Source organism: Anas platyrhynchos, chromosome 2 (genome assembly GCF_047663525.1).
Source record: "Anas platyrhynchos isolate ZD024472 breed Pekin duck chromosome 2, IASCAAS_PekinDuck_T2T, whole genome shotgun sequence".
NCBI classification, from domain to species: Eukaryota; Metazoa; Chordata; class Aves; order Anseriformes; family Anatidae; genus Anas; species Anas platyrhynchos.
This window is the reverse complement of record NC_092588.1, coordinates 115,991,826-116,005,907: the sequence shown is the minus strand read 5'-3', so window position 1 is coordinate 116,005,907 and position 14,082 is coordinate 115,991,826. Positions and strand designations below refer to the sequence as shown.

At 35.6% G+C, this 14,082-nt stretch overlaps 1 protein-coding gene across 3 annotated transcripts in view; it reads left to right on the top strand.

Moving 5' to 3' along the window:
* ANO10 (anoctamin 10) overlaps nucleotides 1-14,082 on the top strand; it is a 118,537-nt gene that overhangs the window by 23,108 nt on the left and 81,347 nt on the right. The window lies entirely within an intron of this gene.

The window sequence follows — 14,082 nt, the reverse complement described above, 5'->3', positions numbered from 1 at the left end:
GTACTGTTTCAAGAAGCAAAATAACCTTATTTTTGTGAAATGGATGTTTCTCTACCTGGTTTGTGACTCCAGCATATTTATAAAAATGTCCTGCATCATCTTTATAAATGTTTCCCATAATGGCTGATCTGAAACAAGTATGTATGATGACTATATGTATGCTTATAATAACATTTGGGCTTCATCTTTTCCTAAATTTATGGAGTAAACACTTGAGTGTCTTTCCTTTTCAGGCAAATGACTGGGCATTTTATATCATAACAAATTGTAGGACTTTGTCCTTACGTCTCTTTCTGTTCCGGTTTTCTTGTATTGCATTGCTTCAACTTCAAAAAATTATGCTGTTTTAACTTTTAGGAATTCAATTATTTTTCTTGTGGCAAAAAATCTGTGTTGTTTATGTGTAGTTGTTCAACTGAAATGCTTTATAGAGGTGTAGCAGCAGCAGGTAGGTACTGCTGTGTTGTTCTTACAGGTGTTACAGGTTCTGCAATGATTTATGCGCTTGCTTGAAGTTTGCAGAGTTAACTCTAAATATGAATCACTTGTCAACTGGTTTACTGAAGTTTGAGTCTACAGACAAGGAGACAGATTTTTTTTCTATCACGTGTGAACATCTGCATTAACCTCAGTGAAATATTTTAATGTAAAATTAATTTGGCAATTTAAATGCAACGTTATAATTAGTTCATTGCTGGATAATGTATCCAGAGGTCATATCAAAACTGTGTGACTAAATGTAAGCAGAGTGAAGTTTTAATGTCAGGCTGGCTATCTGGTATCTGGGCAGGCCTCTGTTTCTTGGTAGGTATAGGAGAACACAAGTATTTTTCCTCCCCCAGTTTAAGTTCTGTTTATATGCAATCCTTTACTGTGCTGTGATTCCTGTATTCTAACTTGGAAGCCCTTGGAATTCCTTTTTAACAGTGCATTGCAAACAAATTATCTGTAAATCCCATGGAAATGAGGATTTTAAAAATGACTAAAGGAAAATTAGTAAAGGTAAATTAGTACTGAGGGGAGAAAAGACAAGAATGTTGTTTTATGTCAAGAAGCAACTTTGACCAAGGCTACGAATCTAGAATTAACTACACTGTATGAAGGGGCAAGTAGAGACTAATGCTGGGTGAGCCAGAGGAGAGGAAAGGCAGCTGTTTGGTTATAGAGCAGTCAACCTTTCTCTTAATTTTTCTGGTTAGTAAAAATAAGCCTCATTATGTACTTGTCAGAAAAGGTATAGTTAAAAAATAGCTTGAATCAAAAGTGTGCTTGATACTTGTATAAATACACTGTTATAATCTATCTACTGTTTCTGTGTTGTTATAAACTGTTTATTATCTGAGAAACAGAAGACAAAAAAATAAAACCAAACATAGAAGTCTTATAGTACCCTTTAAGGATGCATGTTTCTGCAGCATAACAAGCCATATGACTTTTGAAATATTGCTGCTTATAAACAATTACAAAACTCTTGAATGTGAAATTTAAAACTTCAGCAGTCTCCTGAGGGACAGACCTGTGGTGTATTTTAAACAATATTTAATACCTTCACAGGTTTCTTTTTGGGAGAGTCAGAATAGCATGGGTCATACAGTTTTGCAAGTTTTATAACATAAATTATGAAGTTTCTGGAGTCTAGAAGAGTTCTCCAAAGTGAAACACATTTATATATAGTTTTTATTTCACAAAGCCATATGAAAGTGATTACAAGAAGCATGGCTTCCACTTCTGTTGAAGACAGTTCCATTGTGGTGGCAGTTTTACATATTCTCAGTTACAGGATAGTATTCTTTTTTATCAGTAGTTATATTGTACATATTTCAGGTTAAAACACTGATTACAAAAGGTAGAAGGAAGGGAAGATTAGTAGATGTTGTAGGACTGCAGCCAGTTTCAGCAGCAGCATGGATTTTTGGCAGCTTAAAGAGATGGGTCTATTTTTGCCTTCTTCCTGGGTATTTATTTCTATTTTATCTTTTACACTGGCACTTTCTTTTATCTGGTACACGATGAATCAGATTAAGAAACTGATCTGGCAGAAGCTGTCTGACCCAGTTCACTGGTGAAAGGGAGAAGGGCAGAAACAACAGTGCGTGGAAGACAGGTTTGCCCTTTATAGTAGTGCTGCAGGTTTGTGCTGGATTAAATTGTAGAGCTTCAGCACCACAGCCTGTTCTTCCTTTAAGTACTGCTTCATGCCTAAACTAGGAGAGGAGCACAAGTGTCATGCATTTGCACTATTCCCATGCACCTTTACTAAGCTATATTAATGATTAAATTGTGCACTTTCAGAAAAAATGCAGGAACAGAGTACATCACTCTCAGCCCCTAATACAAACCTGGTTCATCTAAAGTGCGTCAGTGTCAAGGTAGGAAAAAAACCTCTCACATGTGCCAGGGTGTTGATAGAAGAACATTTCAGATCACCTAGTAGAGATTCTGCACAGAAACACAATACAGATGAGTTATTTTACTTTCTGGTGTTTGCTGCAGGTGGGTGTGAGAATTTGATGGTGTGTTTATGCTATGTTGACAATGGCTTGGCAGGTGGTGTGAAAATGTTAGGGAATATAAGAAACTTAGCAAACTGTATGTTCTTTCACATGTTCGGTTGATGGGGTAGCCTACTTCAGCCTTAGTTGTTGTTAAATATTTTAATCAGGTTTAAGTAATTGAGATTCTGTTTGAATATTTATACCTCTGTTTGATGCAAAGCGAGACAGAAAAAGGACTGATCTTACCAAAGCCAAGCATAAGTAGTAGTAGCAATGTCCAGATTTTTTATTTTTTTATTTTTTTATTTTTTTATTAAGTGCTTTGTAATGATGGTACTAATACTCTTTCAAATGGAAATGTGCTTATGTGGCAACATCTGACACCGCTCGCTACAGATCTAATGAAGAACATGTGGTATTCTTGTAAGCATTCTGTACCAAGCCCTTACAGATTTATGCAAAATAATTTTTCATTAACATCATTAAATCTACTGCTGCCTACACTCTTTGTGATAATACATGACCAAAGTAAGTGCTAATTAAATATAATAAAATATCATGCATTTCATAATAAATAATAGTAAGCATCAAAATAATAACATTTAATAATAATTCTGAAGTATTAAAACAGTGATTTTTTTTTCTGAACAGTTGACCTATTTTCATCAATCCAACATCTGCTTCCATGGCAACATGATTTTGAACCAGGAGCAGAATCATGAAACTCCCCTCCTTTACTTATGTGTGGGTACTAAATGAGTGAAGCAAGTGCTGTTTTCAAACAAAGAAGTAGGTGCATGTCCTTAAAGCAGCAAACAGCAAGCCCTCATTAATATCCTGTTGAAGTGATTATGTCCCATAGTTGGTTTAGTTCAGGCTCAGCTGTATATGCACACTTTTGTTGTGAACCACAGGTGCAAAGTTGAGCATTCTGAGCAAGCAAATGCCTGTGCTCATGTGAGACTGTTTCCAGTCACCTCTCTCTTCTTGCACTGATTTGAGGGAGGGGAAAAGATTCGTAAAGAAATATGGTGAATAGTCAGGGTTTAGGTTAACATATGATATAACCTTAATTCTGCAGTGCTTTTTGCTTTTTTTGTTTCAAAAATTGTTGGCGCAGAACTTTGTTCTTGATAACGGTTTCTTTTTAATTTAGAATCTCATAAATTTGAAGGATGTTAATTAATTTGCTTTCAGTACTACTCTGAAAGCTGGGTTCCAGAGATCAGTTCCATGTACAACTCCTAGTTGTGTGTATATATATATATATATATATATATATATATATGTATATATATTTAATGGTCCATTGATAGAGGTGCTTTGAAGCAGTAGCTATAAATTACAGGTTTATATCAATGTATCCTGAACTCCAAAAGTAACTCGTGTATTTAGCACTCAAATGTAGTAAACTAATGGAAAACTTACAGGCAGAGGTACATGCAGTCTGGATGCTTTACATCACATAAAGGCATTAGCTTGGAAATGCTATGTAATAACAGAGGGCCCTTTTGATAGCTGTAGTATAAAACCTGATCTTACAGTCTACAAATAGAATCTACAAATGTGATTTTGGGAATAATGTATAATGCCATCAGGTCTCGTATAGATGAAAATGAGAACCCTAGCATAAGTACATGAATAGGGTATTTGTGGCAAACATGGTTTAATAAACAGCCAGGCTATGTGAATTTGATTTCATGGAGTCCTCATAAAGTTTGAATTATTTGTTCATGAGCTTCGTGTGTGTGTCAGTTCTGTAAGAGGTAAGGAGTAGAATAAGAGAAGCAACCTGTTCTTAAGGTTTGTTTTTCTCAGTGAGGAAAAACCGACAGTCCATTTATCAAAGGGTTGAAAGCAGGAATCAGAGCTTGCTAATAAAGCAGAGAAGTTCGTGTTCTTTTTAAGAGTTATAGCTAATCCTAAATCAAAGTGGTTGAAGGGTGCCTCATACTTCAGCTATTCTCTAGCATTCAATTTTATTGTTTTTCTTCATCCTGGTGTACAGTAGAGGCTCTTTTGAGCACTCCTAATGTTACAGCCCCAACACTCAATCAGCCCAGCAGTAAACTTGGCAGTTGTTTCTGAAATAATATACCAAAGGATCTGGCAAACTCTATTAGAGCCAAGCAGTTTGGCTTGTAGAGAGTAGATGAAAAGGTATATTTATCATCTGGTTCTAGGTAGCATCGTTATCTGCTTTCAAGATAACCTTGGGAGTTATCAAACATTGCATCCAGAGTGGAACTGAAAAATTTTGAATCCATTTCCTAAGCAAAAGCAGTTTTAGGTGTCTTGTTAGCTTCTAGTTTTCTTTTCCCCTTATAGTCTTAAAAAAAAAATATCCTGAAATGTTGTGACAAACTTCAGTGATTTATGGTTCTTTTAGTGATAAAGTGTGTGTGTGTGTTTTATTTTTAAGAAACAGTATGGGATGCCCTATTTCTCAGAAATGACATACATGAATAGCATTATGACAGGGTGGGACTGAGGCGTGGTACCGTATAGAAGCCTTCTGCATGTGTGGAGCAAATAGCTTTGTCTAGGGTTCAAGAGATTGCAGTTCATCAGATATGCAAAGTACACGTATGTATTGGTAACTTCATGTGGTAAAGAAATAAAAAATGGAGAAAAATACATTAGTGTATTCAGGTATACATCTATTGACACTAATGGAGTTCTAGCAGTGCAAAGGGCAAGTAAAACAGCTTAGCATAAAGCAATTTTTTGCTAAATTATTTCTGCATTTGTGACAGAAACTACTTTAAATATATTAGTTGCATAGTTTCACATTCAGAATTGTGTAGGCTAGAAAGGCCCTGTGGGGGTTATTTGGCACAACCTTCTGTTGAAAGCAGGACCCTAGATAAGGTTATACAGGGCCTCGCCAAGCTAACCTAAGGCTCATTGAATACTTCCAGCGAGGGAAAGTCCACCCCTTCTCTGGGCAACATCTTCCAGCATTTAATTGTTTTTATGGCAAAGAATTTACTTTTTTTCCTATAGCAAGAAAAAAACCCACCTCTGAAGCATCTTGTGGCTCATGGCTTCTTGTCCTTGTGAAGAGAGCAGCTCTGTCCTCTCTGAAACTACTTGATAGGTATTGGTAGACTGTGATTAGATCCCCTGCACCCAGCCTGCTCTTTTTGGAGTCAGACAAACCCAGCTCCTTCAGCCTTTCTTTGTATGCCACATTCTTCAGCCCTGTAATCTTGGTGGCCCTCCAGTAGGCTTCCTCCAGGTTTTCCGTCTTTGTTTTCCAAGTTGCCAGGGCCACTTTCAAAGAAACGAGAAGTGTTTTTCATGTGTGCTTATCTCCATATATCTTTCTGTCAGTTGCAGTGTGTATTCTTTCTTTGTCCTTAATGTAATTCGTAAATTAGAGAAAATAATTGAAATAATTTATGGGAGCTGTTGGACAACTCTTAACTTCCCTACTGCTGAAATTTTTCATCAATAGTCTCCAGGTATTTTCCTTTCCATCTGCATCTTATTTTCTGGGGCATTGTAGCCTTTTAATACTGATAATGCTTATTTACATGCACGCGTGTATGCTTCTCGAGGGCGTTTCATTTCTAGTGTCTGGTTGGAATGCTGCTATTTCATGTGTATTATAAATAGTTTGTCATTTTTCAGGTACAAATGTAAATAGTGTTTACTGAAAAATATTTGATGTGTGGTTTAGATTTCTGTCTGATAGCTTGATTTGACATAAAGAAGTTAACTATAGGAAAAAGCGATTAGCTCTGAAGAATAAATAATATCTGGGAAGCTATGCATATGGTTCTTCTGAAATGTTTAATGATAAGGTACAAATGTTACTGACAGCTTTACAAATCTTTTTTAAGAAAATACTTAGTAAGCATACTCGTCAGGTATATTATTCTAGTAACACAGGTATCTTAGCCAAGACCCATCTATGCTTGCAATTGTGATGAAAATAGTCAAATGTAGGAAGATTAATGGAAAAATCTCCTTTATGTAAATTGAGTAATTATTTGGTTCACTGATGTATACATACATGAAATAATTCTGCATCATTTCTAATTCTGCATGTTAAAAAAGGTTAATCCAAGCCACTGGTGATTTCAATTAACATATTGTTTCCATTTACAAATACCTCTGCCTCAGTTGGGAACAGCTTAATATACATAAGAAATCAAATCTAAAAGTCCTCCTTTAAACAAAAACATAAAAAGGATGTTTTCATTTTTAATATTGTACAGAATGGTCATTTGATTTTATATTTGATGCTAGACAGGTAAGCAACTACAGTTCAATTTATTCCGTAATGTGCAATTGTGAGCAATTAAAAACAGTTTTTAATATTTTCAGATATTTTAATTTCAAGCTGAAGCCCTGTGAATAGTTATCAGAAGATGCTGGGTAGTGTTGGTATAACACCTTGCTGGAAGTTTCTAAAGGTTGCTGCAGTATAAAAACTTAAAGTGTACTGTTTTTTCAGTTTGTTTGACAATATTTGAAGAATAAAAATGAGCTCAAATTTCTATGTATTTTATATATGCTGTGCTTAAATTGTAGGTTTAGTTTGAATGTAAAGATGTCGGATATTTTAGATGTGTTAGCCTTCTTTGTAACAGGGGAACAGATTGCTTCTCAGAGTGTTTTTTTCTCACCTCAGTGAGAGGCTTCTCCTTTCAGACGGAAGGAGGATTTATAGATTTCTCTATTTAAAATTGTATAAAATGCTTGCTGTGAACCAAATTCTTGCGACCATAACAACGAGGTCAAAAAAATGTCAGTTTTGCTGGTTGTCTGTGAACAGGGAATATATTTAGTTCTAAAATGAAGCTTTATCACAGATCTTTTTATTGCCACCTAGTGTCTTTTTTTTTTTTTTTAAATACTCATTCTGATTTAGTATAAACTTGGTTTCGGTCATTTAGTGGCAAAAGCTTGTCAAAATGAAAACAAACATTAAAAAAAAATCAAAGGTCTGGGTAAGTTGCATTTCCTACAGAAATGTAAATGCATATTAACATCTATTTGTTCTTAAATAGTTTGGTAGCTTTTAGAAATACAGATTTTTTTGAAAAAAAAAAATCAAAATGGGCTAGTAGTGTGCTTAAAGACATGGCAAAGCTAGGTCAGATCATAGGACTATCTAGGCCAAATTCTGGCAGAGGCCAAGGGCAGAGTGTATTAGTATAGCTAAGTTTGTAGTCATTCTTCCTCAGAATTAATTCCCAGGCTTCAGTGATGTCAGCCCTTTTAAGGACCCATTTCATTATTGAAAATGAGCTGACCAGAACTGCTTATGAAAGCGTATAAGCATTTTTAGAATGGCATATCTACTGTTACAAAAGACCTTTGATTATTTTATAGCAAAAGCTAGTTAAGTTAGGGAACTACTGTTGATGTACTCCTAGCATAATAAATAATTAGCATGGATCTTGGTTCTACTCTGTTTTTTTTCTAGCTTTTTTTCCAATTCTAGATTGGATGCTGTCAGGGTGATATAACAGTGGATGTTGAGAAATCAGTGCCATAGGAAGCACTCTAACTGGAAATGAAATACCAGGACACTTCTCATAGAAGCAGAGGTAGCAAAAGGGGAATCCTCTTCTCTTGCCATCAGCCAGGTGGTAGCAGGAACTGGGAGCTACAAAAGGTATCAGGTGCTACTCAGCTGAAAGACCTGGACTTTCAAGAAGGATCACAGCAATATTTTAGCTCATAATAGTCCTTTCAGTAATTGCAGCAGAAATTGTTGTCTTCTGGGCTTGTACCATTCCTCATGAATCTAACATTAGCTGGTAGTTGGTACTGTATTTTTAAGCCATTCCTATACTAGGAAGGCTGGATGGGGAAAGATACCTTAGGAAGTTTTCCAAGATGAGAAAATATTCCTTAACTATGCTAATAAATGCTTCAGAACTGTCAACTTGGAAAAATAGCAGGAAGAGACTGTGCAGGAGTATATTTTTTTATTTTTTTCCCTTCTGGGATTGTATAAGGCTGCCAAAACGACAAAACTTCAAAAGGGAAGATGAATAGGGAACGATTGAAGACGATTACAAGACATTTTAAAGAACCTTTAAGAATCAGGCTTTCAGATTTCTTTAAAACCCACTTAGCATAATATTGCCCACAAAGAGGTTTCCTTTCATGGATAAATGTTTCTTTTTCAGCTCAGTCGTGATCAGTATATATGGCTTCCTTGCTGGCAGTTGGAAGCTGACCTATCAAACAAAAGACAAATTTGATACCTATTAATATTCATTATTTACCTTCTACTTGATTGTTTATTAATTGTTTAATGACAAGATGGAATATGAATATTCAAAGCTGCCTGCCTTCACAACTATTCCATAGGTTAGTTTAGCACTTCAGGAAACTGAATTATTTTGTAAATAATGTATTAGCTTATTCAATTCAATTATTTATTTATTTATTTTGCTACTGTGGTATTTATAATTGTCAATGCAAGCCTGAATAGTGGCATTAGCTAGAGAATATGTATAGCTTATAGGATTCAGAAACCATATTTCCATATATCTGTGATGTAGTTGCAATAACATTTTTGGGGTATTGTTCTTACTAGATTTCCTTCTGAGGAATCGCAATGTTCTTCCCATTTCCAAAGTTTAACATAAAATCTTTGACTAGGGAAGTGTTTCTTTTTGTTTGTTTGTTTGTAATTTGAGGATAAATCCAATTTGTTGTTTGTATCCCTAGATCTCTGAGAGTGAAAATGAGCAGCTCTGAGCAGGTAAGGGAATCCAAAAGTAGAAAATGCAGGGTTTGCATCTGTAGTTAGAAAAGGAATGGAGAACAGAAGTTCAATAAAAATGTCTCAAAATATCAGGAGAAAACCAGTCATACCTGTGTTAGAGCCTCTGTATCATCTGTTGCATATAAACATCTCTTTTCCAAGAGAGCCTTCATGATTTTTTTGCTTGCATGTTTTCCCCTTCCTGCCTCTCTTTAGAATAAGTTCCAGAGCATCATTTGCTTTTTAAAATCTGGAGTTATTAAAATAAATAAATAATCCATTATTATTATTATTTAAAGTGTTGAGAACCACCCGACACAGTTAACAGATTCTGGAACGTAAATTGTGCAACAAAATGCCTAATTGGACTGAAAAGCTGTTGTACATATATATATTTACTGGGCTCTGAAAACATTTTATTGAACACAGACTGAAGATGGTCATGAGTCGTGTTGTAAAGTAAATGTCAAAGGAAGTGGGGCTTAATTGCTTCTGTTTTGCACTGTCTTTATCTTATACTGGAAGGAAGTGTCAATCCAGAAAGTCACTCTTATGATCAGAAGAAATTAGTGGTGTGATCCATAAATTTTAGAGGGATTTTTCATTAACTGTGGCAGCGTGCAAGTAGCCTGATATGTGCTGTTTTCTATTCCAATACCTTGAACAGTGCTTTTGATGTCATGGGAGATTGGTAATGCATTGGTAATTGCTAAATTTCTACAGTGAATTTCTACAAAGGATGTAGTTAGAATCCACGGAGAATTCATAAACCGTAATAAGTTTGATCAAGGTTAGTTTTAGTCAGGATTTATCATAAGATACAAAGTAAGCGTGTATGTCTGTGTGTGTGTGATGGGGATTACAGCTAAACCAATATCAAATATGAGGGCATCTTTTATTAAACTTGAAATATTATCATCATGTTTGCAATACTCGAGTTTCTCATCTCAGTATTTTGTTCTGAAGTTCATAACCATTGCAAATAGTTCTGTGTGAAACCTGTTTTAAAATCTAGTGAAATAGGAATAAGCAGTTCATGTAAAAAAGTGTTTAAATTTTTACAATTATATCTTAGCAAATAAAGTTGGTGAGTTCAAGTACTTTCTCGTCCTAGCTTCTAAAAAGCTTAATTTTTAAAAAAAGATGACTACACCAGAAGTATTTTAGCAGATAAAGAATTCATGCATCTTGAAGAATAGTATGTTGGAAAAATTGAAGTATTAGTTTAACACCGGTTGCATTTGGCAGTTCTGCTTTTTTTCCTGTATAATTATAGGAACTAGAGGGGCAAGTAGGAGAAATTGAATATTACGGTAATGTCTTTCCAATGGTTCTCATGCCAGTTCAACAAATTTGGGGGAATGTCTCTATATATATATATATTTTTTTTTTTTTTAAAGTGTACTAACATGTGTATATGGGAAAGATTTGAAGGTTAACTCCTTAGGTGTGAATAGGGAATCCACTACTGATACTGTGAAGTGTTCCTGTTAGTCCTTGTGTTTCTGTTTCCCTCCGTAATTACAGGAGACTAAAATTACTTTTAAATTTTGACTGCAAAGAGTACTTAAAAAGCACAGCAGGTAGTAAAAATGGTATGTGGCCGTATCTTTCCCCCGGAGACAGCAGATGGAAAAGTGACACTGGCATCATAACATTAGTAAGTTTGTTAATTGAGCTTCCTAAGTTTGGGTACTATCATGACCACATAAAAACTGACTTTGGATATGTCAGCATGGATGGGTGGGTCTGCCTTTTTAGGACTTCTGCTTTGTGTTATTTAAGTGCATACTTTAAAGCTCCATGTAGCACAAAATGTAATTGCTGGTATCCTAAATAGTACTGACTGCATGCTCTCGGGGACTGCACGGTTTTTGTGTCAGTATGGCTGAAATTGCAAGCTGTGAGTTTGCTGAGTGTCAGTAGAGCTTTTTACCATTTTGTCTTTCTGTTTTTTATGAATCTCCTCTTCTCCCGGTTTCTGAAGGTGGAGTGAGTAAGCGATGGCAGCCTGTTCTTCTCTGCCGCCCTCTCTGGTCATAGATTACACTTTGAGAGCTGTAGTTTTGCAGTTAAGTTGAGAAAAAAAAAGGAAAAAAAAAAAAAAACACGAAAAAAAAGTACAGCAATTTTTCAAAAGCCGTATGTTGTAAGATATCTTCTCAAGTGTCAAAGTACATACAGCTGTATGATATATTTCTGAAATTTTAGCTAGCGAAGCTATTTACTACAACTGCCTTTCAAATACAAACACTGAAGAAAAAGGGGGTAGGATTGCGGCTTCCCTTGCAGTGTCAAGTTGTATTAATAATTGCAGCTACATCTTTGCTCAGCTTCCCTCTGAAGACATCCGAACTGCAGAGATGCTGCAAGCGATAGGAGCATAATCTTAGAAGCCATAAAATGAGACAGATGCTTCTTTTGGTCCCACAAAGGAATTGTGGCTAATGTGTAAAAAGTGTAAAAAGTTGCTTTGTGGCTCGTTAAAGTTTGGGAGAAGACTTACAACTTCACTGACTACTTCAAACAAAAGAAGCTTCCTGTCCTGTCATTTTCCATTAGTGCATTGTCTAGAGATTTTGCCTTGTAGATAGAGAATTTATAACACACAATGATAGCATAGTGTTTTTTTTTTTTTGTTATAAAGTCAAGGCATAAAATGTAAATTCATATTAGATTCTTTGTACCTTACTAGGCACCATCTACATCTATGAAGCATCATTTTGTCATATGTACTCCTACAGCAGACTCCTTTTCCTATAGAAAAGTTCAAGTTGTGATGCTCTTTTTAGCATGCAAGAAGGTTTGTCATATCTTCAGTAACGTGCTGATTCTTCTGACTTGGTGTACACATCTTTCCATGTGTAGCTGTTTATTTTTCCTGAATCTCAGGTGTTTCAGTAAGACTATTTCTTCGGTGTATCAGGATTGCTGAGTTCTATTCCTGTTCTTGAGTACACTTGGATTTCTCCTTGCTTGATGTCATCTGCATAGTTTTTAAGTATGTTTTCCCTTTCAGTCACACAAATTGTTGATGAAACTATTAAATGAGGGTCTGATCCAGCACAGATCTTTGTAGGCCCCCCCAGGACAGTCCTTCCAGGTTGACAGTTGCTAATGATTACTGTTGGAGGATTTTTCTTTCCCAGTCAATTGTGTGCTTTCCTATTCAGCAGTTCGATTTAGACTGTTGTGACATTGAGACTACTATCAATCTTGTCAGAGTACTTACATTTACTTTTATTGTTGCTTCTCAACCCACGTTTGAAGTTGTAAACACTTCAGCACTACAGTTTCCTTTGTGAATGGTTTTACAAGGAATTTCAGGAGCGTATGTTAATGTAAAAGATTGGTTTCTAGTTATCTAACAAATGACAACAAAGGATGTGTTATGAGTCCTCTGCCACTGTTTTGTCTACAATAAACAATCAGTGTCTGTGTTAAAATGTGCGCGTGAAAGGTTAAAAATCACACAGAAAAGGTTTACAGAGGCCAAAAAGTTAATTATTGGTTCTCGGATTTTGAGACAAGAACTGCTGCAATTTTAAAAGCTGTTTTTTGCTTTTGTGTGCACAATGCCTTTGGACCATTGTTAACGGAATTAGAATTAGCTGGATTGCTGCATTAAAGGATGAGGGCAAGTATGTGTGTAGGAAGATTTACCCCAATTTCCTTATCTAAAATCTATTTTATTTTATTTCAAAACTAGGTAGCATGCTAGTCATCTGTGGTAACATCATATTTAAGAATATTAGACAGTCAAAGGTCTGGCAGTGCTTGGAGCTGATGTACAGTTTCAGATGAAATTTCTGATGTGCTCACAGTTGGTAGTGTTTCTGTTTTCGGGTCACTGAGTAGAGTTTAAAACTAGAGAATAAATATACCTATGGAAGGGCAAGAAAATCCAGTGGCTTCCAACGAGAAGACCACAAAGCATTCACTTAGGATTCTGGTAATGCTAGTGTGGTGGAGTTTATTACTTATTTATTAGTATATTTCTTAAATTCTTAAAATCTGGAGAATTCTGTGGCATTATGTGAAATCTGTGGAATTATTTTTGTATCTTTGTTGACAGTTCTGTTCTTTCTTGAATATGCTTCTGTCCTTGGATTTAGTAACTAAGCCACGCACTCAGGTGTAAGAAAAGTGAGCTTGTCACCTTGAATGGATAGATTTTATCTTGGGGAATAGGAGGCTAACAACTCCTGAGTATGGTAGTAGCTCTCGTGATTCTTCTGCCACTAGAGGTCTTATTTGTATAACAGTGAAAAGTATGCTCGAGAAGATTGCCTTGAGACAGCTTTCTGGTGATTCGTGTGATCCAAGAAAAACAGAGAACACATATGGAAGTGTGTGACATTGAAGAAATGGGTATCAGATGATGAAGTTAAGAATGTTATGAATTAGCAATTTGATATTGCTGGTTCTTCTAAATTCGGAAAATGGAATGAGAGATTATATCTCAATCTACAATTAGATGTAGAGGCTGATTAGGAGTAAGAAACGATTGGAGAAAATAAATGAAAATATTCCATCCAATCTGTTTTTAAAGAGGTTTGCCATGAATCTGAGCTGTGTTTAAAGGATCTCTTTACCAGAACCATGTATGTTTTGACATCAGTTGCATTATCTTGGTTTCTGCTTTTCTTTTGCTTTTCATCACAGATGAACGTTTATTTATTTTAACAGTTTGCACTAACATGGAAGATATTTCCTTGGGAATGTGCTTAATATGGAATGTGCCTCATTCACAGAGCCTATGATCCCAGTGCAAGTATTCTCTGTTTCCTGTTCATAAAGCCTGAATCATAACGGCAGCATATAGCATCTCTTTTGGCACTTTTCAAGAGC